Source organism: Schistocerca nitens, chromosome 1 (assembly GCF_023898315.1).
Source record: "Schistocerca nitens isolate TAMUIC-IGC-003100 chromosome 1, iqSchNite1.1, whole genome shotgun sequence".
NCBI classification, from domain to species: Eukaryota; Metazoa; Arthropoda; class Insecta; order Orthoptera; family Acrididae; genus Schistocerca; species Schistocerca nitens.
This window is the reverse complement of record NC_064614.1, coordinates 195048281-195074407: the sequence shown is the minus strand read 5'-3', so window position 1 is coordinate 195074407 and position 26127 is coordinate 195048281. Positions and strand designations below refer to the sequence as shown.

General features: G+C 37.7%; 1 protein-coding gene across 3 annotated transcripts in view; it reads right to left on the bottom strand.

Annotated features, from left to right (window-relative positions):
* Window positions 1–25877, bottom strand: part of LOC126245358 (leucine-rich repeat-containing protein 15) — a 142756-nt gene extending 116879 nt beyond the window's left edge. For all 3 annotated transcript variants that reach the window (XM_049948309.1, XM_049948308.1, XM_049948307.1), the window contains exon 1: window positions 25705–25877. The gene's annotated coding sequence lies outside the window, so the exon portion shown is untranslated. The remainder of the gene's footprint in view (window positions 1–25704) is intronic.
* Between the last annotated feature and the right edge of the window lie 250 nt (window positions 25878–26127).

Genomic DNA, 26127 nt, shown 5'->3' with positions numbered 1-26127 from the left:
TGAAGACATCATAAGTATGTGGATACAATCGATAGCAAATAACCGGTACCGTACACCAACAGCGACTTCGTTCGTTCATCTGCCTGTTTCAAGAAACCATTTGTGGCACAGTAAATTCTATTTTATTGAAACGGCCTTGTTCAAGAACGAAGTTCTGCTCTTATATTGATTCAAATAAATTTATTAATCACTGTAATCTTAACTAATGCTGGACAGGCCTACTCTTTCCGTAGAGTGAGAGTTGCTGTCCGGCGAAGTTGTTTTCACATGTGTGGTGTTCACTGTTCGATCTGGACTGAAATAATCATTATTCTTTCACGTATTCAATATGATAAATTGGAATGTTAAACCAAAGTTAACTACAAGAAACATATAAATTTTTTGGTAGCAGCAATATTGATTTATGAGAAAACAGTGTGAACAAATTCTTACACAGTGGTGTGATATACCGGTAGCAGACGCTTTCATTTCTGTCAGCTGTCACCCGCGAGGAGCGAGTTTATGATCATCCTGCAAGTGAGAGGATGGAAAATAGAGCTGTTTATTTAATTTTCTGTTTTCTTATTTTTTATCATAGGTAGCCACAACCATGCGGTGAGCGACTGAGGACACTGCAGCCATTTAAGAATTTGCCTTCCCAATAGTTAGGTAATTTAACAATTACGGCAGTATGAACGACACGACGTCATGTCTGGTGCACAAATGGAAAATAAATCTGATGGCCAAGATCATCATTAATATCACCATAATTCGGAGAGAACACGGTTACAATTGACAGTTGACTCGTGGTAACCTAGTTTTGTGACATTATATACCAGCCAGAGAGGATTTATGCTACAATTTCTCTCCAGTGAAACCTATTTTGTTAGTAGATGAAATTATGAGGTGTTGTGTGTCCATCGTTCTGGTTGATTTGAGCGTTGCACAATTGTATTCAAAGAAATGTTCTAAACACAACTAACAAGCTTCCAACTTAATGGCTGGTAGTTGTTTTTATAAATTATCTTTTTCTAATGACTTAATCGTGAATGGGACATTAACTGCGAGTCTTCCTTCCTCATATTTTTTATGATCAGTTGTTACTGCAATAATAATTATTATAATAATTTATGTTAATCGATAAGGGTCATAATCTAGATCTTTCTATATACGAGATAAAAACTGATTCGCAAGTACAGTTGAAGAGGCAAGCGAATAGGCAGCTGGTCTAAATATCTTTTTTCAACTCAATGATATGTAACTGTATTTTGTTGGCTTTGATAAAGTAATATACGCAGAACATTCAGAATAGAAAAGGCGTACCATAAAGTAAAAATAAGTACCTTCAGAGGAAATAATTAAAAAATAATCGCTGCTGAACAGTCTGCACAAAGAGCGTGAATAGACCGCTGATTTGTGGATTTCAGATTTCCATTTTCGTCTAAGATGAGACGCAGTCTCTGCCTAGGCAGTTTGGTTTCTATACCTAGTCTAGTATTCTGCAGGCTGCCTGATCATATGCATCGGTAGATGCATAGTCTTCAAATGTCATCACTTTCCCACTACCCCCAAACAATTTGCATGTGCTCTATGGGGGGGATGAAACTACTAAGACTGAGAGAGTCTGTGATGTTATTTCAGTGATTACAGTAAAAAGTCAAATTTACAAAGAACTTTGCCGTATGAACCTACTTGTCAATATAACATTGCACCCCCTGTGTCCTGGATACATGCCCTGATTTGGTTGGGAAGAGTGTCAGAAAGCCATTGTATCCTCTCCTCAGGCAAACTCTTGTAACTGGCTCTTGATGTCTTGGATACTGACACTGGAACATAGTTGACGTTCGAGCTGGTTTCACATATGATGTATGTGGAACAAATCTGGGGATCTTGCTGGCCACCAAAATATCTACAAAATTACGCAAGCGCTTTACAGAGACACCTGCCAAGTGTGGACGAGCATTATCCTGTTGAAAAATGTCATCGCCACACAGTAAAATGAGAGGTAACTCATGAAGAAGCAGGACGTCAGTGATGTATAGTCGTGCCCTCAGTCATCACCAGTTGTGACCTTAAGTCATATCTTATGGCTCCTCACACCATCATGCCAGCAGTAACAGCGCTGTGCCTCTCCAAAACATTGTAAGTAAGGGGCCTCTCCCCAGGTCGGCCCCATACACGCCAAATATCTTCATGTGGGGTAGTGCAGAGACAGAATTCATCACTGACCACAATGAGATGCTATTTATCAGCAGTTCATGCTTCCTGGTCACGACACCACACCAAACACAGTCGTTTGTAATGTAGTATTAACAGCAGTGTACACATGGGACGGTCATTTTCTAGTTCGGCTGCCAATAGTCTCTGACCAATAGCGAAGGACGTAGAATGGTGTAAGGAATCCATTACTCGTTATCGAATGGCTGGCGTAGATTTAAAGCGGTCACGATGTGCCTGGTGCACAATACAGCGATCCTCCTTTGTGTGTCTAGACGCTGTCGATCAGAACCGTGATAATGGGTATGACATTTCCATGACGGGCAACACTGGGCCACTCTAACATTCGGATAGCCCACAAATCTGGATACTGCACGATTAGATTTACTGGCCACATGGAGACTCACAATGAGATCCTTTCCAATACACTGTCTCACATGATTGTGAGGCCATCTCCATTTCTTTCACAGTGATCACTCAATACCGCATAGCTTTCACGCCCTTTATATACCGTACCAGTCCTGGTAACATATCTAAACATGATCAACACTAACGCCTTCTGTTAGCTGTTCTACTGTTCACTAACCATTTACGTACCCATCTCTGATGTATACATGTATGAAGTAACAGTGGTACATGTATGAAGTAACAATGACAGTCGAGGCTTCAGTTTCTTTCAGACAGTGTATATTTGAGAAAGCAAGATGTTACTTGAATCGTTTTAGGTACACGACTTTTAGAAATTTTGGAAGTTCCCACAGCGCTTCAGTGCACAACGGTTTTCTTCTAGGGCCTCATGATGAGGTATTTGCAAAGCATTACTGTGTCACTGAACAAACCCATGACAAAGTAGACAGTTCTTTGAAGCTACTCCATTTCTTCCTTTAATCCAACTTGGTAGGAGTAGAGGGACTATGGACACCCTGGTGCAATGATTTAAAACCTGTTCACTAGGGACTGCACATTGTCACTCCCTCCCTTGTTTTATGACCCTCATTCACACTCTCCCCTCGCACTCCCCTCTAGCCCAATTACCATACATGTGTACAGTGGTCGAGGATTATTTATTGCCCTGAAATCCTTATCAGGACAACTTATTACCCAAGCAGAATAATTTATTACCTGATGCAGCCAAATCATGTTTCTGGCTGATAGCTGGATTAATTATGGTAGCCCAAGTGGAGTTCTTATATGATAGACGAACTACAGTATGTTGGCCATACACATGTGTGAATTAACTGATGACTAAGATCCTGGCTCGCCTCCTCCAAGGTTAAGGGATCATTAATATGGCAACAATAAGGCATCAAAAATGGCGTCAGTTCAAAAGATAATGGCAATATGATGTCACATTCCAAGAAAACAACCAAGATGGCAACTGGTCAAAATATGGCGGCGTGTATGACGTCACTTGTCCTTGACAGTTCTAAGGATTCCACCCCTTCTCCCTCTCCTCAAGAGGAAACGGGTCCTGCCTCACACTGGAGTCCACGATTTATTATTATTACATGATACAATATGGAGGGGTGTGTAGCACACTTGTGGGCTGTTCGTTATTATTATAGACTAGTGCATGCTAAATTCAGCTCACATGTATGTGTGAGAGACTTTTATAAACAAAGTTCACTCTTACTATATAACACTCACTCATTGAGGGTGTTGTGATTCATGTGTACACTTTTCCTATGTAAAGTTACACTATGGAAATGTGGCATTCATTTCTTTAAACAAATTTCCTTGTAATATAACCAATTACACTAGGTTTGGCTGAGAGTCTGGAAAATGTGTTTGTTGACAGGATGACTACGGTGAGAAATAGTATGTGGTCACGAAGAATAAAGATGTAAAATGTTAATTTAAAAAGCTTTAAGAGTTCAGAGGCATTACATTTTAGCAAACACCTGTGACTGGGGAAGATCTCATTTTAATAAATATACACCATTAAATTTCCTCCACAGGTAGGTATCTTTTGGCAGAGTGTATAAAAAATACACATATATTGGTTATTGTAATAGACAAATTTGATTACAGAGCTCTGATCATGTACAAAAATATTCGATCCTGCGTCAGAATTAAATTTTTTGTATCATATTTATCAAAAGACATAATATTTTGCGCACAAAACACACATGGCGCTGCAGTTGTAACTTAATCGTTCTGTAGCAGTAAAAAAAATATGCATTGTTGCTACTGATAATGTTGCATTATGCGACTGATTGGTTGTGGCATACTCGCAAATCATCTGTACTAATATAAATGATCTGGTGGATAACATTGGAAGCTTAAAGAGGATGGTCGTGAATGTTTGTCTAGAAGAAGATAGCAACTGCAGAAGACGGTAGCTGACCTGCAGAGGATCGATAATTAGTACAGAAACTGAGTGTTGGTACTGAATGTAAGTAAATGTAACCTACTGCACATAAAGAGGCCAATAAATGCAATACTGTACGATTATGCTACTGAAAACAAATCGCTAGAAACAGTAGCAGTTGTAAAATACCTGCAAGTAACCATACAAAAGCGAGCTAAGAGGAGTGACCACATAAATAAAAATGTAGGCAAAAGCAGACGAAAGCTCAAATCCAGTGTACTTTGTTTGAAAACATCTCCCACACATACAAGCGAGCTTGAACTGCCATCCACCAGTCTGTAATAATAATGGACACTACACAAGCTTTCTAGACTCTCCTCCATATTGTATCACGTAATGTAAGGTGCAGATGTGTTCCAAGCCGTGTTTCCTCTTGAGGAAAGCCGGAACGTGTTGGAATCCTTTAGAACTGTCAAGAGTGGGTGGGCATGTGGCATCATATAGGCCAACATCTTTTGACCAGCTGACACCTTGGTCACCATCTTGGATTGTGACATCATAGTTCCGCGGTCTTTTGACCAGACGCCGTCTTGGATACCTTCTTCGCCATTATATTGATGTCCTTTTGTTCTTGGGTGAGGGGGAGATAGTAGCTTGGTCATCAGTTAGGTCTATGGGAAATGTGAGTGGTTTGCCACAATTAATTCAGCTATCAGGCAGGGAGATGAGAATATGGTTGCAGCAGAGTAATAAATTATCCTACTTGGGTAATAAATTTTCTCAGTATGGTTCCCAGTGAAATAAATTATCCTGGACCACTATTTATACAAAAGGCAATTGACCTAGAGGGTGAGTGTAAAAAGTCAAGAGACAGGGTGACAGGTGGTGGTTCCTAGTGCAGAGGTCGTCATTGCAACTGTACATCTATAGTCTTCACACTGGTAGGGTCGCAGACTGTCAAACAACATTCTGTCACTGGTCGAATGAGGAACCTCCTTGTAGAGGTACACTTTCTTAGGAGATTTATATTGTTTACCTGGAGAGAAACTTATTGATACTCACACCTTGTTACTGGATCTAGTGACTAGTATCAGATAATGTGGTCATTGAAGAACTGGGTGTTATGGAGTTATTTACTTCGATTAAACAGCCTAGATGGTTCTCCACTATGCATCTCACAAAAACTGATCTCCAAAAGTGAACTAGCATACCAGCTAGAGGGCACATCACATGGTGCCAACAGTTTTACGTTTATTTCACAACTTTGCTTTTTTTTTTACTTTCTTTTCACTAAGTTTTTCCTTGGTTTCATTCTTTTACTCCACTAAGAAGGTATTAGGGACTATTTTCGAAAAAAATCCTCATTACTTGGGCCTTAATTATGTGAATGTAGTGAACCAATTTAACAGAATAGTCATGTACAGTTCAAATTTATATATTTCATATATTTAACTTAATGAGGTGCCCTGCACTCATTCATCTCACTCCTTCTTTCTTTTCTCCAACCTTAATCCCATCTAGTATGGGAAAATTTGATAATTTCTATATTATTTTTAACTTTGTGTTCGGATGTCTCCTGAACCGCCAAGATAACATAAGGGAGGAATGTCGCATTAACACCTATCTGTGAGTGATGTAAACTTTATTCTATGTGTTATTGCATTTTATTTGATTGTGTATCGCATTTGCTGAAGAGGAATTTGAGGACCAGCCTTGCATTTGCATAAACGAGTATGGGAAACCACCTAAAAACCACAGTCTGACCGGAGTACCAGATCGCGCTCATAAATCCCCCGTGCGGATTTTATACGAGTCTAACTCAGCTCCCTGAGGTAGAGCGATGTGCGGTACGTTATGCAAGTAAGTTGACCCATTCGTTTCACGACAGTTCAAATAAATTACTTCGTGATGGTTCTCATGATTAAGATTCAGTTAATGGTTTAAAATCACAGTGTTCGAAAGAAGTCGCCAGTAAATTTCCTCGTGGGCGCAACTAAGAGATAAAAATTACAGACCAGTAACCATAACATTGGTTTGCTGCAGAATCCTTCGAAATATTCTCGATTCGAATATAATAAACTATCTTGAGACGGAGAAGCAAATGTCTACGAATGAGCACGGTTTTAGAAAGCTTCGTTCGTGCGGAACTCAACTTGCCCTTTTCTCGCCTGGTATGTCGGGAACTATAGATAAAGGACAACAGACAGATTCCATATTTTTAGAGTTCTGAAAAGCGTTTGACACGGTGCCCCATTGCAGGCTGTTAAAGAAGGTACGAGCAATTGGAATAGTTTCTGATATATCTGATGGACTAGAAGACTTCTTAAGTAATAGAAGCCAGTAAACGGCCCTCGACGGCGAGTATTCAATTGACAGAAACGAGCGTATCGTCAGGAGTGCCCCAGGCAAATGTGATAGGAACGTTATTGTTTTCTATACACTTAAATGACCTGGCAGACAGAGTGGGCAGCAATATGCTGTTGTTTTCTGATTGTGCTGTGGTGTACGGAAAGGTGTCGAAGTTGAGTGTCTGTGAGAGGATATAAGATGACTTAGACAAAATTGCTGGTTGGTATGATGATTGGCAGCTAGCTCTAAATGTAGAAAAAATGTAAGTCAGTGTGGATGAGTAGGAAAACGAACCCGTAATGCTCGGATACAGCTTTAGAACTGTGCTGCTTGACACAGTCACGTCGTTTAAATATCTGGGCGTAAAGTTGCAAAGTGATATGAAATGGAACAAACTTGCGAGGATTGTGGTACGGAAGGCAAATGGTAGACTTCGGTTTATTGGGATAATTTTGGGAAAGTGTGGGTCATCTGTAAAGGAGACCACATATAGAACGCTACTGCGATCTGTTCTTCAGTACTGTTCGAGTGTTTGGGATCTGTACCAGGTTGGATTAAAAGAAGACTTAGAAGAAATTCAGAGGTGGGTTGGTAGATTTGTTACTGGTAGATTCGAACAGCATGTAAGTTTTACGGATATGCTTCGGGTACTCAATTGAGAATCCCTGGAGGGAAGGCGACATTCTTTTCGAGGAATATTATTGAGCAAATTTAGAGAACCGGCTTTTGAAGCTGATTGCAGACAGATTCTATTGGCGCCAACATACATTTCGCGAAAGGACGACGAAGATAAGATACAAGAAAAGAGGGCTCATACGGAGGCACACAAACAGCCGTTTTTCCCTCTCTCTATTTTTGAGTGGAGCAGGAGAGGAAATGACTAGTAGGTGGTGCAAGGTAGCCTTGGACACGAACCGTACGGTGGCTTTCGGAGTATGTATGTAGAGGTAAATGTAGATAACTGTGAAATATGTGGTAGTTGCTGATCCTTCCTATAACGTTACTTCGAATTTTATAAAGTCTTTTACTCGTTATAATCCTTTAATTTCCGCATATTTCTTCATGAAACATCCAAAACGTCATCTACAAGCATTCAGTACTTGCACTGTATGAACTGTGGGAGCATTTTTATTCTGAAATCAGCAGGATACGAATGTCTCTAGTGTTTAACTGCATTAATCAGAGAGGATTGCCTTGTTCAGTAGCAGCTGTATATTTGATCAATGTCCTGCTATTACGATAAGGCGTGCAGGCACTTTACACATGATACTGATTACGTAAGATGACAGATAAAGATTTGAAGAAGAAATATTGCGTACTGTTCCTTTTACCAGTCTCCGTTCAGTTGGTCAAATGTGGTAACACATCAACATCAGATATTATAGCACGAGAAAGTGACATACTTTTTTAAATAGTTACTCTTCTGGTTTCCGTCTGACGTAACCACAACATGAACTGAAGAGAATCGCTTCTCCGGTGTCGGCGAATGAATACGATATCGCAGTGAGTGTGTTATTCCGATTACGATGCAATGCTCCTTTGGAATTGCATGCGTATCCAAAGGAACATTGCACCGTAATTCGGAATAATACAGGCATTGCGATATCGTATTTATTCACCGACATCGGGCAACCGACTTTCAAATAAAATGTCTCCCCTGTACTGGAATATACACAATGGATCTACGAGTACAGGCTGTAGATGCATGGTTGACGACATATGGAAGTTTTGGTCTGGCAGTGAGTCCTGCTCGGATAGCCAAATGGCAAGGCAACGGCTTGCGATAAACTGGAAATCCGGGTTCGAGTCCCTGTCTGCGACCAATTTTAATTGTCGTCATTCCATTATACAGCTGATGGTTATCCATATACGCACTTGCGAATACAAGTAAATCATAACGGCTGTAGTCACCGCAGCGCCTGTTCCTTTGGACACACATGAATGTACATTGCATTGTACTTCGGTACAACGCAGGCACTGCAATGATTGTCCCGGATTTCGTTTAACTATACTTCATAGAAATCTACATGTACTATTACAAATGGCGACGCAGTTTTGCAAAACATGGAGTATCTTTTGTTTGGATCTGAATCCCCCTCCTCCCCCCTCCCAAAAAAAATCGCTTTTGAATGTTCCTGAGTGTACACATTTAGATTCAAATGAACAAGAAATATTTTTTGACATTAGCGTCACAACACCTTTTTGGGTTTGACTGGAGGTTCGCGGCGTATTTCTTTATAGTCTCTGTGCCCAGAGGCTAGACAAGAATAGCACGGAAGGAAGTTTCATTTGGAGACGTCTCAGTGTTTCACCCTGCCAGAGTCCGCCTCCGTAGCGTAGCGCTAGCGTTTCCGATTGTCACGCAGGGGGCCTGGGTTCGATTCCCGGCAGGGGACTGGGTGTTGTGTGTCCATCATCATTGACCCGCAAGTCGCCGAAGTGGCGTCAACTAAAAAGGACTTGCAAATATGGCGGCCGAATTCCCCTGGATGGGGCCTCCCAGCCAACAATGCCATACGCTCATAAGAATCCTGGAGAAGCTCCCAGCAGGAAGGCCAGAACACAGAATACTGAAGAAGAAACTTAAAGAGCGACACCATAAAAATCGCCAAGTAGGCTTTTATTTTCAATGTTGAATACAGGTGTGGCAGTACGAAATTATTCGTGAAGACTATATAGAAAGGTTGTCTACAGAAAAGTATCATTGCTGAGTAGCTGTAGAAAACTGTAACTCGACTTGGAGATAAATGCCACTTGGTTTAAAGACTTGGACTCGACTTAAATGCGCATCTGTGTAATATAATCTGTATTAAAGAAAAAAAAGAAACAATTTCTCTGTACCCTTAGCGACACGGCTCCTGTCACATCGGTTTAGTATACAGCAGAAGCTGTTATGGAGAGACATGAAAAAACACGGAGGGGTAAAATCGATTTTAGGAATGATAATTAGGAGAAATCAGTGAGTTGACACAAATTCTGAGGAAAGAAGATCGTGTAGGAGTCTGCCCCTCTTATTAAGAAGTTCTGTACGAGTGTCTGAGAGGCTCGACAACCGGTCGTGCGAGAAGACTTGTGGATGAGCTTGTGACTATATGAAAATGTTATACTAGCGAAGAGGAAACTGAAATGTGAGTCGGTGAACGGAAGACGACACTGTTCTCGTGAAAAACTGAGGAGCTACTGTAGTTTCAGGGAACCACTTTAGAGATAATCTTGATCATGTTGAGCACCACAGCTGATAGATTTGAATGCTTAATGAAAACCACTTCAGCTTTATAATATACATTCATTGGGTGATGGGATGTTTCGTTCTTAGAGCATCTTCAGGTTGCCAGTTTCAGTCTTGTCCGTAGAGCTGCAAGGGCTGCCCGTTTCAGCAGATCAGGCTGACAGGAAATAATCTCGAGCAGCCCTTATTGTGCGACGAGCGGTTTCGTTCTTAGAACATCTTTAGGTTGCTCGTTGTACCAGTTCTAGTCTTGTCCATTAAACGCCAAAGGTTGCTCGATATTATTTTCTGTCGGCCTGATCAGATAAAACGAGCAGCCCTTGCAAATGAACAGAAAAGACTAAAACTGGCAACCTGAAGATGCTCCAAGAACGAAACAGTGAATCATAAAGCAGAAATGGTTTTCATGAACCATTAGCATTACAGATCTACCTCTAACTACGCCTCAGAACAAACTAAGACAATATAACACGCGTACAGAGTCATCCAGGAAATTTCTCTTCACTGAGAATGTGGTGATGGTATTGAATCGAATATCTTGGAGGTGTTTCTGGATCCACACATTACTGAAACTGAATATATTGTTAGTTACCTGGATTGATTGCTTTTCTTGGTATTTTTCCCATTCACGTTTCAGAATTGTCCCATTCTCTTTCTTTCTCGCGCATTGGAGCATGAGGTCAAACGACACAGTCACTCCTCCCTCAGGTATTCGTATTCTTACCTCATTTCGTTTTCATACCATGTCGTGTACCAAGCGAACTACGTGAGAAATGTAGCATACAGATAAGTGAAAACTGTCGAGACGATTATTCCGACAGGATCATATCGCAGCAGCAGTGATCTGCCAGCGCGAACTGCTTTACATGTATAGACACCCTAGTTTGATATACACGAATCCAAGGTCTACCAATGGTCAGTGCAACAATACAGCAGAATGGTTTTAGGTGGGGCAGTATGAGACGGTTAGATTAACTGCAGATTCCAAAAAGGGAACACAGCCATATCACCGCTGTGAAGCTGCAGCAATGACGAGGAGGCTGTCTTTGGTTTCATATGCGGGGATTAGGGTGAGGGAGGGAGCCAAAGCGACAACGCCCGTTGGAGTACGTACATGTAGACACCTTGCGAGAGGTTTGGCTCATCGACGCATACGCCAAATTCCCATTTGTCATTCGAATGCCGAATACAATAGAAAAGGAAGGAAGAAATGTCTTGCGGAAAATATTTGTCGTTTAAGGAGTCCCAGAAACAGTCGTTTCGAACTGTTGTCTTCAATTCTCATCTAGTATGTTCCAGAATTGCTGCTCTCGAAATGGCGTAACGTACCTGGTAACAGCAACGTTCCACACAACCTCCAATGGTGAAGCCTAGTGGTTTGTCCGCACCATTAAGGTGCAGTTATGGGACATTATGTCAGTCACACTCAATGCCCATATCCGCTTTCCTGGCCTTGTATAAAACCACACCAATCGAGGGACGCACTCAAACAGAACTGCTGCACAGACGACGAACTTGGGCACAGAGTTGTGGGCTTGCACCTTCGTGAGTGTTCCAGGATGGCTACCAGGCATTATTATAGGCGACTGCGGAGGACAGATGTTGGAAGACAATGGCTCCCTGCTAGTATGGAATGCAAAATGGCTGCGCTCACAGCCAGAGAGATCCACCTGCAGCTAACCACCATCGGCCCTAGAGAGGGATCAGTGCAATTTTAGACGCCACACAGAGACAGGACGAGAACCAGAGTTCCTGTGACGAAGAAGCAGGTCCAATAAGGAGTGGGACTCCTCACCTCTAGCACAAATAAGTCTGTGAGAACATGGAGATGATTGTAACACCAGCACCAACTGACTCCAGCATTATGACGACGACCCTGCCTCAAACAGAGGATATAGCGTAACTGCAGAGCTGAGCTGACATCGAGATGGACATCAAACGCCCAACTGGCCAACCCACCCACATCCTACCAGCACGGCGATGCTCCTACTGACGGTACACACTGGACCCCCAGTTAAAGGAGGGGGGCAGCTGCTATATCTGTGTGCTCAGATTGAGAAGCTGATAGTATGTAGTATATGATATCAAAGACTTCCTGTGCAGCTGGTAAGAGGTGTCCCTGACCAGCCACATGGGCCTGGCGTCTGACATCATGCAGGAAATGAAACTGGCCAACTTACCAGCATGAACTTACCTCATATCGTGCTGTGCTCTAGAATCTACTTCGTTGATGCTGTGCTTACGTAAATAGGCGGCTTGTTGGATCTCACTTTGACCATTATTTGTATTGCGAATAGATAAACGCTTATGTACTTGAGTGATGCAGACTACCTGGATTTTTCTCTTGGTGTGCGTCTACAACATTACGACTACCCAAAGCTGACTGGTTTTATGAATTTGCATGTGTAAGAAAGAGTGTTTGGTGCAGTTTAGCAGGTAGAACACACGGAAAGTGTAGTCCACTCATGAAGAGATAGCTTACAAAACACGCATCCTATAGATACCTGAGTATTACTACTCAGTCCAGGATATTCACCAGGTAAAATTGACAGGAAATTGAGAAGGCCCCAAACAGCAACGATCGTCATAGATTCAGCTAACAAATGCGAAAACTTCACGTAGGTACTCATTCTACTCCGGAAGCAAATGCTACAGAGAGGCGTCATGGAATTTATTGTTAAAATTCCAAGTTGATGGATCAACTGACATATTATTACTTCGTCAGAAGTAGTATCTTTATGCCGATTCTGGCGCAAAGAGCATTTTAGAGTAAAAATTCCATGGTGCAAACCAAGAATCTAATTTTTCAGTTTTCACCAACCAAAAAAATTTATCTATAACCACAATCAGAAATTTTTATTTGTAATTAACAAATCTGATAAATTAAATTTTTTTGAAAATAAGAACCATCAAAACTCATTTGCCTATAATGAAATAACCAAATTCTCATTTACTCGTGCAAAAATTTGCAAGTATAATAAATTTTGTTTTATAAATAAGAACCATCAAATCTCATTTTCATATAACAAAACACCATATTCTCATTTTCACATACAAATTTAATAAACTCTATTGTTTATAAACGAAAACCATCAAATCTTACCTATCTATATTATCGATTGAAATTTAAATTAAAAATCTCAAAGGTACAGTTTAACTGTAAACGTTTTAATAAAATAAAAAAAAAATCAAATTTTATATCTTTATTTTTATAATAACACATCCAGTGAGTACCAATATCATCAGAAGTATTTTGGTTTACTATCCCACATTCTAAATTTTTGGGTTCAATAGGTAATTCATAACTCACTAAAAAGCCACAAACTGCTTAGGTTTTAGTTAATTAACTAATTCTTCTATGTCAAAAATCAGATAAAGGATATGAAATTTTTCGATTATTTCTTTGAAATTTTTGTACTGCTTTCCTTTCTTTTCCATTGATAAATTGTGTCTTTTTGTTCTCCTAATTCCTTATCACCTTTTTTCTTATTTATAACTGCATTTGCAATTGCTGCAGTACCACCAGCAAGTGAACCAATAGTTGCTAAATATGGTAATGCAGCTAATAATAATGGTTAAAAATCCACCTTCCTGTTTTGTTTCTTTTTTGTTTGTTAAATACTCAATAATCTTTTTCACAATATGAAAGTATGATCAACTGAAAAGTTATTCATTTATATAGATTAAAAAATAATACACAATTTCTTATAAACCATATCCATTTTTATCAACATTTAAAGCCATTTCTAATTTTCGTTTTTTATCCTAATGAAGAATTACTTGCATGCATTCATTTGTTTGCAGATAATTGAAGTTTTTTATCTGCTTCGTATCTTTTTTCTAATTCCTTATTATCTGTGTAAAAAATCATGCTTTTTACATTCTTCACCTAATTAATGTTTCTTCTAGTTTTGTTTCTGGACCACAATAATTATTACCAGGTAAATGCATTTTAAAGGGTAATTTGTTATTTAAAGTATCAACTAATCGTTTCCATTATTTTCACTTTTCCAAAATTTATGTAGTAAATTATTAAAAAACTAATTCAATAAGGAATTCCTTTTGGTGCATTAATAATAAAATCACTAAATTTATTTGTTAACATTTGTGTTATTCCTACTATTTCATTATGATAATTTTTATTTCCAGCTAATTCTTCACCATGAATTACTGTTAATTATCAATTAATTGATAAATATCATCCATTCAAACATATTTGATCGTTTTTTTAAATATTTTTTTACCAAACTTTGAACAACTTTTTCAGATGAATCATTAAAACTTCTTTCTGAAAAATTAGAAAAATATTCTTCAACAATTGCTTTAATCACATTATTATATTTATTTCCTTTACTTGATTTTATTTCATTTGCATTACTTTCATTATATAAGCATTTGATCTGAATAAAAACCATGGATAATTTTGTAAATCAAGACAATCAAATTCTCTATTTAAATCATGCCTAGTTATTTGTTTCCTGGTTAAAAGTTTCATTAACCCATCTGTTCCTTTGTATTCTTTTTCATTAATTTTTAATTAATCACCACTGAATTCCACTGGTAGTTTGCCAGTATATACAAATTGACCAACAGGTCTAAATCCAAAAACCTTATCTTCACTATGGTTAACGAATTCTAACGTTCTATGACTTCTATTTTTTATGTTAATTTTCTTTCTTTTTCGTAATTCTCTAACAGACTATTTAGTTTTTGAACACTTAATGAATAATGACCATCAAATTGTTTAATTGATAGAATATCATTGAAGTTTTCTAAATAATGCCATTATAAGGAGCCATTTGTTTTTAAACTTATCTATTATTATCATTTGCTTTTAAATCTTTTTCTCCTAATCCATTATTTCCTCAGTTACCTGTATCAACTGTATCAATAATTGGTCGATCTTCATTTTTACATTTTCACATTCTGTTCTTGGTTGTTTTTCCATTTCTTAAACTCTTCTTTTAATTGTTCCTCTACTTTTCTGCTTCATTTGGCATTTTTAACAATTTCTGTATCGCATTTTGCAAATATTTATTAAGGATAAAATACAGTAATGGTTTTTTATTTTACATTTAACATTTATATTTATCATTTATGTTCAATATTTTTAAGTTTAACATTTACATTCAATGTTTATGTTCAATGTTTAACATCAACATTCAAAAATTTTACATCCTTCTCAGTGTTTATCTTCATTAATGTCTATTGCAATAAAAACAAATTTATCTTTATTCCAACATTTACTATATATTTCTTTAAATTGATCAAACTTTAAATCACCACCAACAAATTCATGTTCAATATGACTTTAATTTGTATCATCTTGTCTAAAAATAGTAAAAAAATCAAAATTATCTCTAACTAATGTTTTGGTATTTTTTAATACGTTTGACTTAAATAAAAACAATCTATTCCTTTGTATTTTCCTCTTGTAAAATAATCTCTAACTAAATCTTGATTTTCAAGAATGAAGTCATCAAAAACTACAACTGAATATCTTCACATTTTCAATAAAACTAACAATTTTTACATTAATTATATCCTAAATTTTTCATATATTTTTATGAATTCTTGATATTTTGGTAGATTTAAATTTTTTAAATAAACATGTAAATGCTTAATTTTTTCCAAATTTAACCATCCATTCATTTGAAAACATCCAGATGCCAAAATATAATTATCAGTCATAAATGTTCTTTTTCCACAGCATCTAGGACCTGTTAATATACACTGAATAAAATTTGGTAATAATTAACATGTTTATTTTTTTAATTTCTTTTCTGGAATTCTTATTTTTGGCTCCCAATCTGTCATTTATTTACCTAAGTTTTACTAATTTAATGAGTAGCTTATTTCAATTGAGTGATAATTCATCTGTTCTGAAAAAAAGATTAACTATTCCAATAAGAGTAACTTATAAAAGCGTTTCACTAGTTGGTTTTTATTCAACTATCTGAACTCAAAGTATTACATAGAATAATAATAAACTGTACTGTGATGGAGAAACACTAGAAATTCGTAATGTTGATATAGTTTGAAAACCTTAGAAGTATTCATTAATTTGAAAACTCAAAATATTAATATTAAAGTAGATAAAATTTTAAATAGATTTGTTATCAAATGTGATAAAAAATTGTACATGGCTATAAAAGAAAATATTATGCAAATGTGGTAGGATTTAATAATCAAACTATTGAACCAAATGAAACAACTGTGCTAAAGATGTTGCTAAAATCTTTCCATTTGAATTAATTAATGTAAACTTTAATTTGGCTGATGGAATATTTGTTAATCATAATGATCATTTTCATAGAGAAAGTAACATTATTGCTTCATTTAAACCTTATTCTGATTTTGGTGGTCCAATAATTCATGAACCAAATCACCCTATAAATATTTTCAATATTTGATACTGGTACTATTCAGAATTGACAAATACCTATAACTGATGAAAATGGTAATTTAATTGACTTCAAAGGTGCTTATGTAACAGTTGTTTTAGAAATGAATGATCAAATTTTTCCCTTAATAAATCATGAATGAAATCGAAAGTTACCAATTTTACTCATTTCTGGTTAATTATAAGACAAAAAATAATTTAAATCGTTCTAATATGAAACTGAAATTAATATTAATATTGGTGATGGCTGGATTCATCCAAATTGTTCAAAACTTTAAATGGCATCTGATGTTATTCTTACGGACAGAACTGATCTTTTTGTATATGATGGTAAACGAAATATTAAACTACTGAATAATTATGTTTTAAAAGTGTTTGGTGTTATTACAATTAAAAAAGGAAATCAACTTTATCTAGAATCGAATATCCTTTTATTTCTTTTGACTGAATTAAATATGGAAGGATGTATTATTAACAATGGAATAATTAAAACCAAACAAAATTAAGCTCTCTGTCCATTAGAATTATGTGGTGGATTTTTAAAGATTATAAATAAATTATTTTAGAAGGTGATTTAATTGTAATTTGTATTTAGAGTGCAAGAAGAGATCAAGACATTCTGTTCCTTGTTGGACTACTGAAAAGATAATGCTACACATCCAAAAGAAGATGAAATTGTTGTTAAAAATATAGAAATCGTGATCCTATTGTTAAATATGAACCAGAATATTCACTTGAATGTGAACAAGCAATACTTAAAAATCCAAATATTCCACTTTGTTTCTTCAAACTCCTAACAACTGCGTTTGCTGGTTTATGCAGAAAAAGAAATTTTGAACTAGACATTACTATTTCTTATAATTCTACTGAATTTAATATGCCTTTCTTTATTTTTGTTATTTTCTAAAGTAGCCAAAAAATACTCAATTACTTCATACTTCTTTATTGATCAGGTTAAATTACAAAGTATTTATGCCAGAAAAGGAAGAAATGGGGTTTTCATCAAGAATTATGAAATCTTGATCCACCAAATAACTTCTTAAAATCTTACAATGCATTGAGAGATGCTAGAAGAATACCCCAATTTAATAATGGTGTAAATGTAGGGATTTCAATTTGCTTCAAAATTATCCTATTCACATAATTAATATGACTAGAAGATGAGAACATTTTAACTACTCAAAAACAACAATGAAATTATGTGCATTCTTTAATGAAAATATTCCAAATGGTATAATTACATACATTATTATATCTGGTAAAAAGAATTTAACCCAGATTCACAGCATAGAATGCTCACTGAAAATTTTCAATTACATAAATGAATGAAAAATTTGAAAAAAATTAAAGAACTTTTAACTTCATGTTTTCATTTTCTTTTGAAATATTTCCAGAAAACTAGAGAAGGTAAAAATATAAAAGTTAAGATTTTCAAAAATTAAAACTGTTGCCTAACATTTGGAGAACTTTTTAATTTTTGATTCCTTAAATTTTTTCTATATAAATAAATATGAACATGAATGGTAGCATGAACACCTATTAACTGAATTTAACAATGTTTGTTCAGAAGTGTTCACTAAATTATCAGAACTTGAGAAACATAAATCTTAAGTTATTTCAAAAGCTGAAATGTTACCAACTAAATCTGGTGATAAAATTTTATTACTTTTAGATGAGAAATGTAAAATTACTCTTCAAGAACATTATACTAAAACGTTTACAAATGATGATGATAAATTAGATAAAACTGTTAAATAACATTTTATTTTTCATTGTAGAAAAGAAAACACAAATGAAGATTGTCCAATTCATGTCATTGAATTTGAATAAATTTTTTAAAAAATTGTTTTTTTTAATTAAATTAAAAATTTCCTTTACTATAATTTTATAAGTTTTTTAAATAGCTCAACTTTGTTGTTGATTTTTGGTTGTATTTATTTAGAATTTCGTTAGGAAATACTGCAAAATTAAAATCTTGGTTTCCAACCTGAAATTTTAAACCCCAAATTCTCTTTGAGCAATAACTCTCATCGTTATTCGACTTTTAAAATATATCTCAAGAAGACTATAAAGGTGAAATCAAGCTCATATGCAGGCTTTACAAAAGGTCTTACTTTCAGTGCACCATTCATGACCAGAGCGCGAAAAGAGAGATACGATGGTGCTGCGTGCATTACTTGTCTCCATACCTAGTATGATAGCTTCAGAGCTTGCAAAGGCTTCAGAGTCTTTGCATCAAACATCCAGAGATGAGATCATGTCATAGGGAACAACTTCTGCTGGTCAAAATGTTCACTGATACTTCTCCGTGATGCTAGGAATCTGTTTATTGAAAGCACTGGCCCCTAGAGCGAAATTTCACTGAATCAGCAGGGCCTGTTATCCAAGTGTGCTACCAACACTACTAAATTAATAGAATTATTTTCAACAAGAAAACCTTAAGAATGAGTGTGTGTAACCAGAGAAGGATATTTTACAACCTCGATCTACCCCCCCTTTCACACGGAGATGACTGGATGATTGGTAACACATTGGATATGAACGCTGCAGCGTGCCTATACCCTGGCACCATTTAGGGGCAGAACCATTACAAAGGCACCTAGTGTCGCTCATAAGCGTGCTGGTGAACATGTTGTCTTTATGAATGATTTGCTGTGTGAGGACTCTATGCTACTCTCAAATTATCATAGCAGTTTTTCTTGACAGTAGTGAAAGTTACAAATTACAAGTAGAACAGAGAAGATACGCACTGTATAGAAAATTAGCTCCTGTCAATTTAGTATAAAGCGCAATTTAGGTTTTGGACTAAAGTTTAAAATCATGTGTTTAACAATATAGTTTCCCGCAACAAGATTTCACCACGAGGTTTCGAGACTACTGCAGGATATTTAATACTTAGACTACATACCGAATGCATGTCGTCATATCAGTTATCACGTGAATCACTTTGTAAATGAATGGACAAAGTATTGAACATTCATCAGTAATTCGAAAACTAATTGACTGCTATATTCCGTGGAAAAGTAAATTGAGGTTCACAACGAAAAACGAAGTAAAAATAAGCGACCAGCAAGCAGTGTGGAACAGTCTCATCTGCGTCTTATGTTACCTATGTTTCAAAGTTACTTATAAATATTAGAGACAGAAATGACAACCAAAATTTTCGGCGCATATTTTGCTGAACGTTCTTAAACAAGTGGAGCAAAAATCATTATCGTCTTATTTTGAAATCAACTGCTGGATATGAAGTCTACTGCTGGATATAGGTCTCCTCTAAATTTTATCGACTGAGGTGGCACAGTGGTTATCACACAGGTCTCCCATTTGTGGGGATGTCGGTTCAAATCCCTGTATGCCCAACAAGATTTCGATTTTCCGTGATTTCTCTAAATCGCCTAAGGCTAGTGTGGGGATCGTCCCTATGACAGAGCACAGCCGAATTCCTTCCCCGTCTTCACTTGTGCTCCTCTCTAATGACCTCGGTATTGACGGGACATTAAACACTAATACTCATTTTTTTCTTCCAAACCTTTCGACACTTTACGATCTTCAGCGACACAAGTTCATGCTCCTTCTGGATGTATTCCAACTGCGTTATGTCGGTCTCTCCTTACTTCTTGGAACCCGTTAAGGAAACTCCTTCGTCTACAAAGCCCTTATATCCTCTCTTGAGGCAAGCAAGGCTACAACTGTTGTAACTGGTTCTTGATATACTGGATATAGGCACTGGGAAGGAGTTAATGTCCTAGCTGTTTCCACACATGTTGCACCAGGGGTAGATCTGAGGATATAGTCGGCCACAGGAGTACTTCAACATCATGCAGACAGTTCATACAGACAAGTGCTATGTGTGCGCGAGCATTGACCTGTTGAAAAATGGGCCCACGATACTGTCGCATGAGAGTCAACACATGAGGACGCAGAGATTGCAGGTAATCTATTACTTCTTTTCGGATAGCAGGTGCAGAGTTGAAGGGGTTATGGCGTGCTAGGTGCACTGTACGGTGATACTCCCTTATGATGGTCAGATGGTGTCGATTGGGACGTTGAAGATGCGTATGCGTGCCCTCACTTTCCCATGCACTCCAACATCGAACCATCACCAAATCCGGAATGTCCAATAAATCTGAATTTTGCGCAATTCGACCAACCGGCCAAATGGAGACCCACGATGAGGCCCCTTTCACTGCCAGGTGGTGATAAGGCTGTCTTGCACAAGTACGTGGCGTCTCCGCCTTGTTTACAGTGATTACTCACCTTCTGACTGTTTTCATTCCTCTTACATACCATAACAAACCTGGTAACAACACTAAATGCGAACAACACTAACATATTCCGGTGGTAGTTCTGTCACAGAGAACAGCATCTCTAACATTACTTTACATCTGACCGTGTCTTCTGGGCGCTTCACTGTTTTTGTGAGGCATTCTAGTTTCAGTAATGAATTGTGAAGCAAGAATACACTAATATTTACACAGTCAAATCTTTGAAAATCGTTAACTGGCTATAAGCTCCTTCATCACAAAATTAACATACAAGTAATAGTGCCAATTATTTTGCTGCTAATCACGATCCTACGAAAACTGTGTAAAACTGCCTTCTTCAAACTTTTTGTGTACCATGCGATGAAACAAACATAAAAGTGTGTAGTGGATGTATTTTTAAATCATGAATTGATCTCATCTCCACATCCACAACAACCACTGCCGCTCTGTAATGTTATTACGATAATAAAATTAATATAGAATGTACGAGTACGTTTAGAGGGAACTACGTCCCTGATAAAATCGCGTGCATTTACTAGGCCAAAGATATAAATGGCAATCTAAATCATTGTAATGTTTCGCTTCTTTTTTCGGTGGTTCTTGGCGAGATCGTAGATGAAGATTGTAGTTTGCATTACTATGCTGGAGCACGTCTTTGAACTGTTCGAAAATTTGACGTCACAACTCCAGAAATCTCGGGCTTTACTAGAGCTTCCGGTCGTACGGTTTAGCAACTTCTGTTGCTCCTTTTTGTGTTATGTTTCATAGCGTCGATAATACATTATTATTTTTAATCATAAAAATAACCATGAAACACATGTTGCGGTATCTTACAGATTGCACGTCCTATTTAAACACAACCACAAATAAACAAATAAATAAATAAATAAATAATCACAATCACGATTCAATCTAATTCTCGAGCTTTAGTTCCTCCTGTGATCTAGTGACGTCTTTTAGTACTATTTCCGTAACAGATTTTGCCACTGTTATTTATTCTTCCGATCGCATTTGCCATCACTTCAATATGATTCATTTCGATTATTAATTATTCCATTCTCAATTAATTTTCTCCCTGTTTTATCTGACTACGGTTTATTTTTTGATCGAAATGCTCGTTTGTAACTCATCTGGTAAATTATTATGGTCTCTAATAACTAAATAAAATATTGCATTGGGTGCAGAGTTGGTGAATAGTTTTGAAGAGTAATTCTTCCGCCTTTGCACGAAAAAAATCCATAATTGTTTATGTACAGTATCCATAAATACTGTATGAGAATGTTCACATGCAACAGGAAATTGAACGGTGGTTGGATTTGTTGCCATTTCCGCCTAAGTTTCACGAAACTGTCAAGTTTCAAGCAGAGCTGTAGCCTGAGCTTGTAACAATTTTTTCCTTTCCGCGATCACTTGCTCTCGAGCCGAGTGAGAAAAATGTCAAATGATGGTTCGAGAACCTCTTGATACTGTATCGGAGTCTGCAGCGTATAGGAAAATCACGAGCTCGTTCCAACGTGTATATCGTATGCCCAGCCCTAATAATGTGTTATTTTGTATAGAGCAGCTGAAATGTAAAGACGTGTCTTGTAGGAGAGAAAGACTTATTACGAACTGCTGAGAAAATTGTAATAAATTTGAGTACTGCTATAAAAAAACTAATCTGCTATTACAAAAAAGAGCTACTAATTTGTCTAAGATGTAATTTATTAAAGAAAGATTAATATCTTTACCACTCACAGATTTTTTTTTGAGACAGAGGAAAGGTAAGAACAATCTTTCGTAGTCACTGTATTACCTCTTTCCTAAAAATAAGTCGTAATCACGCTAAAGATGGTTATTATGATTACTAATTTAAATTCATAATTTTACCAGTTGCGATTTATCTACTTGGTGTTCTCTGTGTATCACGAAATTATAAATTATATAATAAGGTTTAGATTCGTGTAAGGAGATGAAGTAGTGTGTATTCCGTTTCCAGAGCACTAATAACCTCGCTGTTGAGACCCGTAATTTCACACTATTCTGTTTCAATCGCATGCATTTTTTTGACAAAACTCTGCTTTGCCGTAACATTTATTAAAGCCCAGGGACAACCGATGAATTCGATGGCTTCATTTTTTTCTCTCACGTAGCTCTTCTTATGACATGTGATCATTCATGTATAGATGCATCTATCCCACAGGTCTCTGTTCGGTCTCATGTGGTTCACCAATCCGTTCCGTCTGCTACGATGGAGAGGGGAATCCTACAACCCACCTGAAATTCTCAAAAATTTTCAAGTAGGATGGCTGTGGAGTTCATGCATACAGTAATCATAACGTCGGTCAACGTCGCTGGCAGTGTGTATTGGGCAATGGAAAATGAAATGAGCGTATGGCATCGTTGGCCAGGAGGCCCCATCTGGGGAAGTTCGGCCGCCACATGCTGGTCTTATTTCAGTCGATGCCACATTGGACGACTTGCGCGACGGTGATGAGGATGAAATAACGGCGAGGACAACACAACACGCAGTCCCCAAGTGGAGAAAAATCTCCAACCCGACCGGGAATCGAACCCGTGCCCTGTTGCATGGGAGGCGAGCACGTTACCACCCAGTTAAGCGGGCGGATATTGGGCAATGTTATCTTGGAAGATGGGATACTTGTTATGGAATTAAAATTGAGACACCTTAAAACAGATTAGGCGTATGGTACTGTCTAGCATGAGAAGGTGGTAATTTTTTTTTTTTACACAGTGTCCTGTTATACCGTATTTAAATTTTTTTACCACCTTCTCTGCTAAATAAGACCATACCCCCTAATCTGTTTTTATGTATTTTTCCTATTTACAAATTCTGAAGATTTAGTAAATTGAAGGTGGAGGGGGAGATACACAATACATAATATGTATCACTGCTGCGGATTCCTCATTGTGACTGCTCTTCGGACATGTACAAGAGAACAGATAACACATCCTCACATAAATTCAGAAGGTGCCTCGGAAAGGCGAAATGCGTCAATAAAGCTTCTACTTTTGTTGCAACGCAGACTGTTTTTCTTACTGAATATATATCACTGAGGTTGGTGCAGCATGGCCAAGCAGGAGGACGATTTATATAGGTCACCTAAAGTTTCTTTGTCAATCATGGGTTTGATTTGTCCTTAGAGTAAAAGTAGGACGAACGGAATACAATGAAAGTGCGGTTCGCAGCATCACAAAATATATACTTCAAGTACTCAGGCGAAATCCTTGAACGTGCAGGCGGTGGTAAAATGGGACAGACATTTCTCATGCAAGAAATTGGAGAAGCGTACCGGTAAAACCTATAATATGTACAACAAAAAATGTATGATCGTCCACATGAAAATCAGGCAGTGTAACACAATTACGAAGGCTAAAGGCTTGCACGCTGGCGAAAGGCTCACACTCCAACGAAAAGGTGATGTGGAAGATATTCTAATAGAAGAACGCAAAATTCTAGAAAATATAGTTGACCGCAAAAGAACATAAGATTGATACAGACTACAGTTCCGAAGAGTAACCGAAAAGGTATCGAAACTCGTGGTAGATATCAGTAGAAGACGATCGAAATTGTTTGGGCCTATCCACAAACTACTAATAACAAGAGTAGCTCAATCAAAAAATTTGATGTACATAGAACAGCTGAAAACCATGCTCTGGATCGAGCAGGTCAAAAAGGATTTAGAAAAGGCACATAAAAGCCCATCAGATATCATCATCAGAAACTCATACAGACAAATAATTAGCAAATAGAAGTACTTCCGGAGAATGACGTCACCAGCAGATGAGGGACAAAGTGGACAGGATAAAGCAAATGAGTCCGTGGAGGAAAAAATGAGAGCTGCCTGGAAACTCCACAGGATAAAATATAATACTATGCATGATCCGATAGGTCCTAACGCACTCTATATAGACAAAGTGAAAATGGCTCAGCCGTTGAAACGCGAAAGCGATCAGAGCTACTACAGAACAAAAACGTTATCTTTCCATTACACCGACTTCCGACTGTATGTCTCACTCGCTGTCCCTGACACGTTCCCGAGGTGTAGAGGGGGAAAGGGAGGGAGTAAGTACGTAAAAAGGTGACTCACGCCTCTGAGTCTGAATGGCTCAAGCTAAGGCGTGATAGGAGCACCGAAAATATCTCCAGCGACATGCCATTCGAACTGCAAAAATGGACACTCTTCTCACAGTTACTTTAGTGTATAAGGAAGCTGAGTACTGTCTGTAGTAAGTGACCTATTCACTAGCAGTAATCTCGAGTGCAGCTTCACGCCGGACTTTATTAATCATTAATTTCGTTTGAACAGCGGCGAGATAACGCTCGAGTATGTGTGGCTATTACGTGCGAGAATGAGAACAACCGTCGAAGTTTGTGGGCAATAATTGCGTTGCATCTGACAAGGAATGGATCCGTTTTAATTGTAGATACTTTGCTGAAAGATTCGGGCTATTCGGTAATAACTGCAAGAATTTGTTTTCTGTTTACTACATAATTTTTTCTGCCTGTAAAGTTGCAATAATGACTGGAAGAGCCGGATATTGTACTGGAGAAACAGGTGACACGTCTCACACAACGAGACCTAATGCCGAATTACATAAAATAATTCATGTGGGTAAGTGCGTTCTCTCTCTCTCTCTCTCTCGGACACACACACACACACACACACACACATTCACATACACTTGCACTCAGACGTACAAGTAAAAGTGCTCTCGGAAAGAATAACTATATTTTACTGTAGGAAACTCTAGACATTTCTGTTTCCACGCAAACTTAGCCTATTTCCCGTGACGAGTTCACTCTAACAGAAACTGTGTAACAAATAAACGAAAACTCATGCTAGACAAGCAAATTGGCCCATTTTTCTCGGTGAACTGTTATTCAGAACTCCTTAGAACGATGGCTACATAGCCAGTAGCCGTAGAATAAATGAGTATTTCAACGTACCTTAATCAAAACACATTATTCGAAATGACGACGGTCACATCTGGAACACAAGAGCTCGTCTGAAAACACCACAGTCGCACTTTATTCGCAGCACGTTGTAACGTACTGCAGTGAATGGCACACCGAAAGGCGACGGCACAGAGTTCTCGCAAGGAAACGCCCTACTACTGCTGTCTGCAGTTCCGAACACGTACCTCTCTGGCCGATGACCGGCATATCGAACACTCCAGGAGATAAAAGAGTTTACTCCTTATCTCACAGATAACTGCTGCGACGATATCTACCCTGCGTTCTTGGTATCGCCGGTAGTATAGTTGCGTGTAATCCACTTCTGCGTGTTCGGCAATCCACAGCAACAGCTCAGCGGCTGCAAAGGTGAACCGGTTGGAGGAGGAATGGAGGCTCAGCGTCGCGTATTGACTG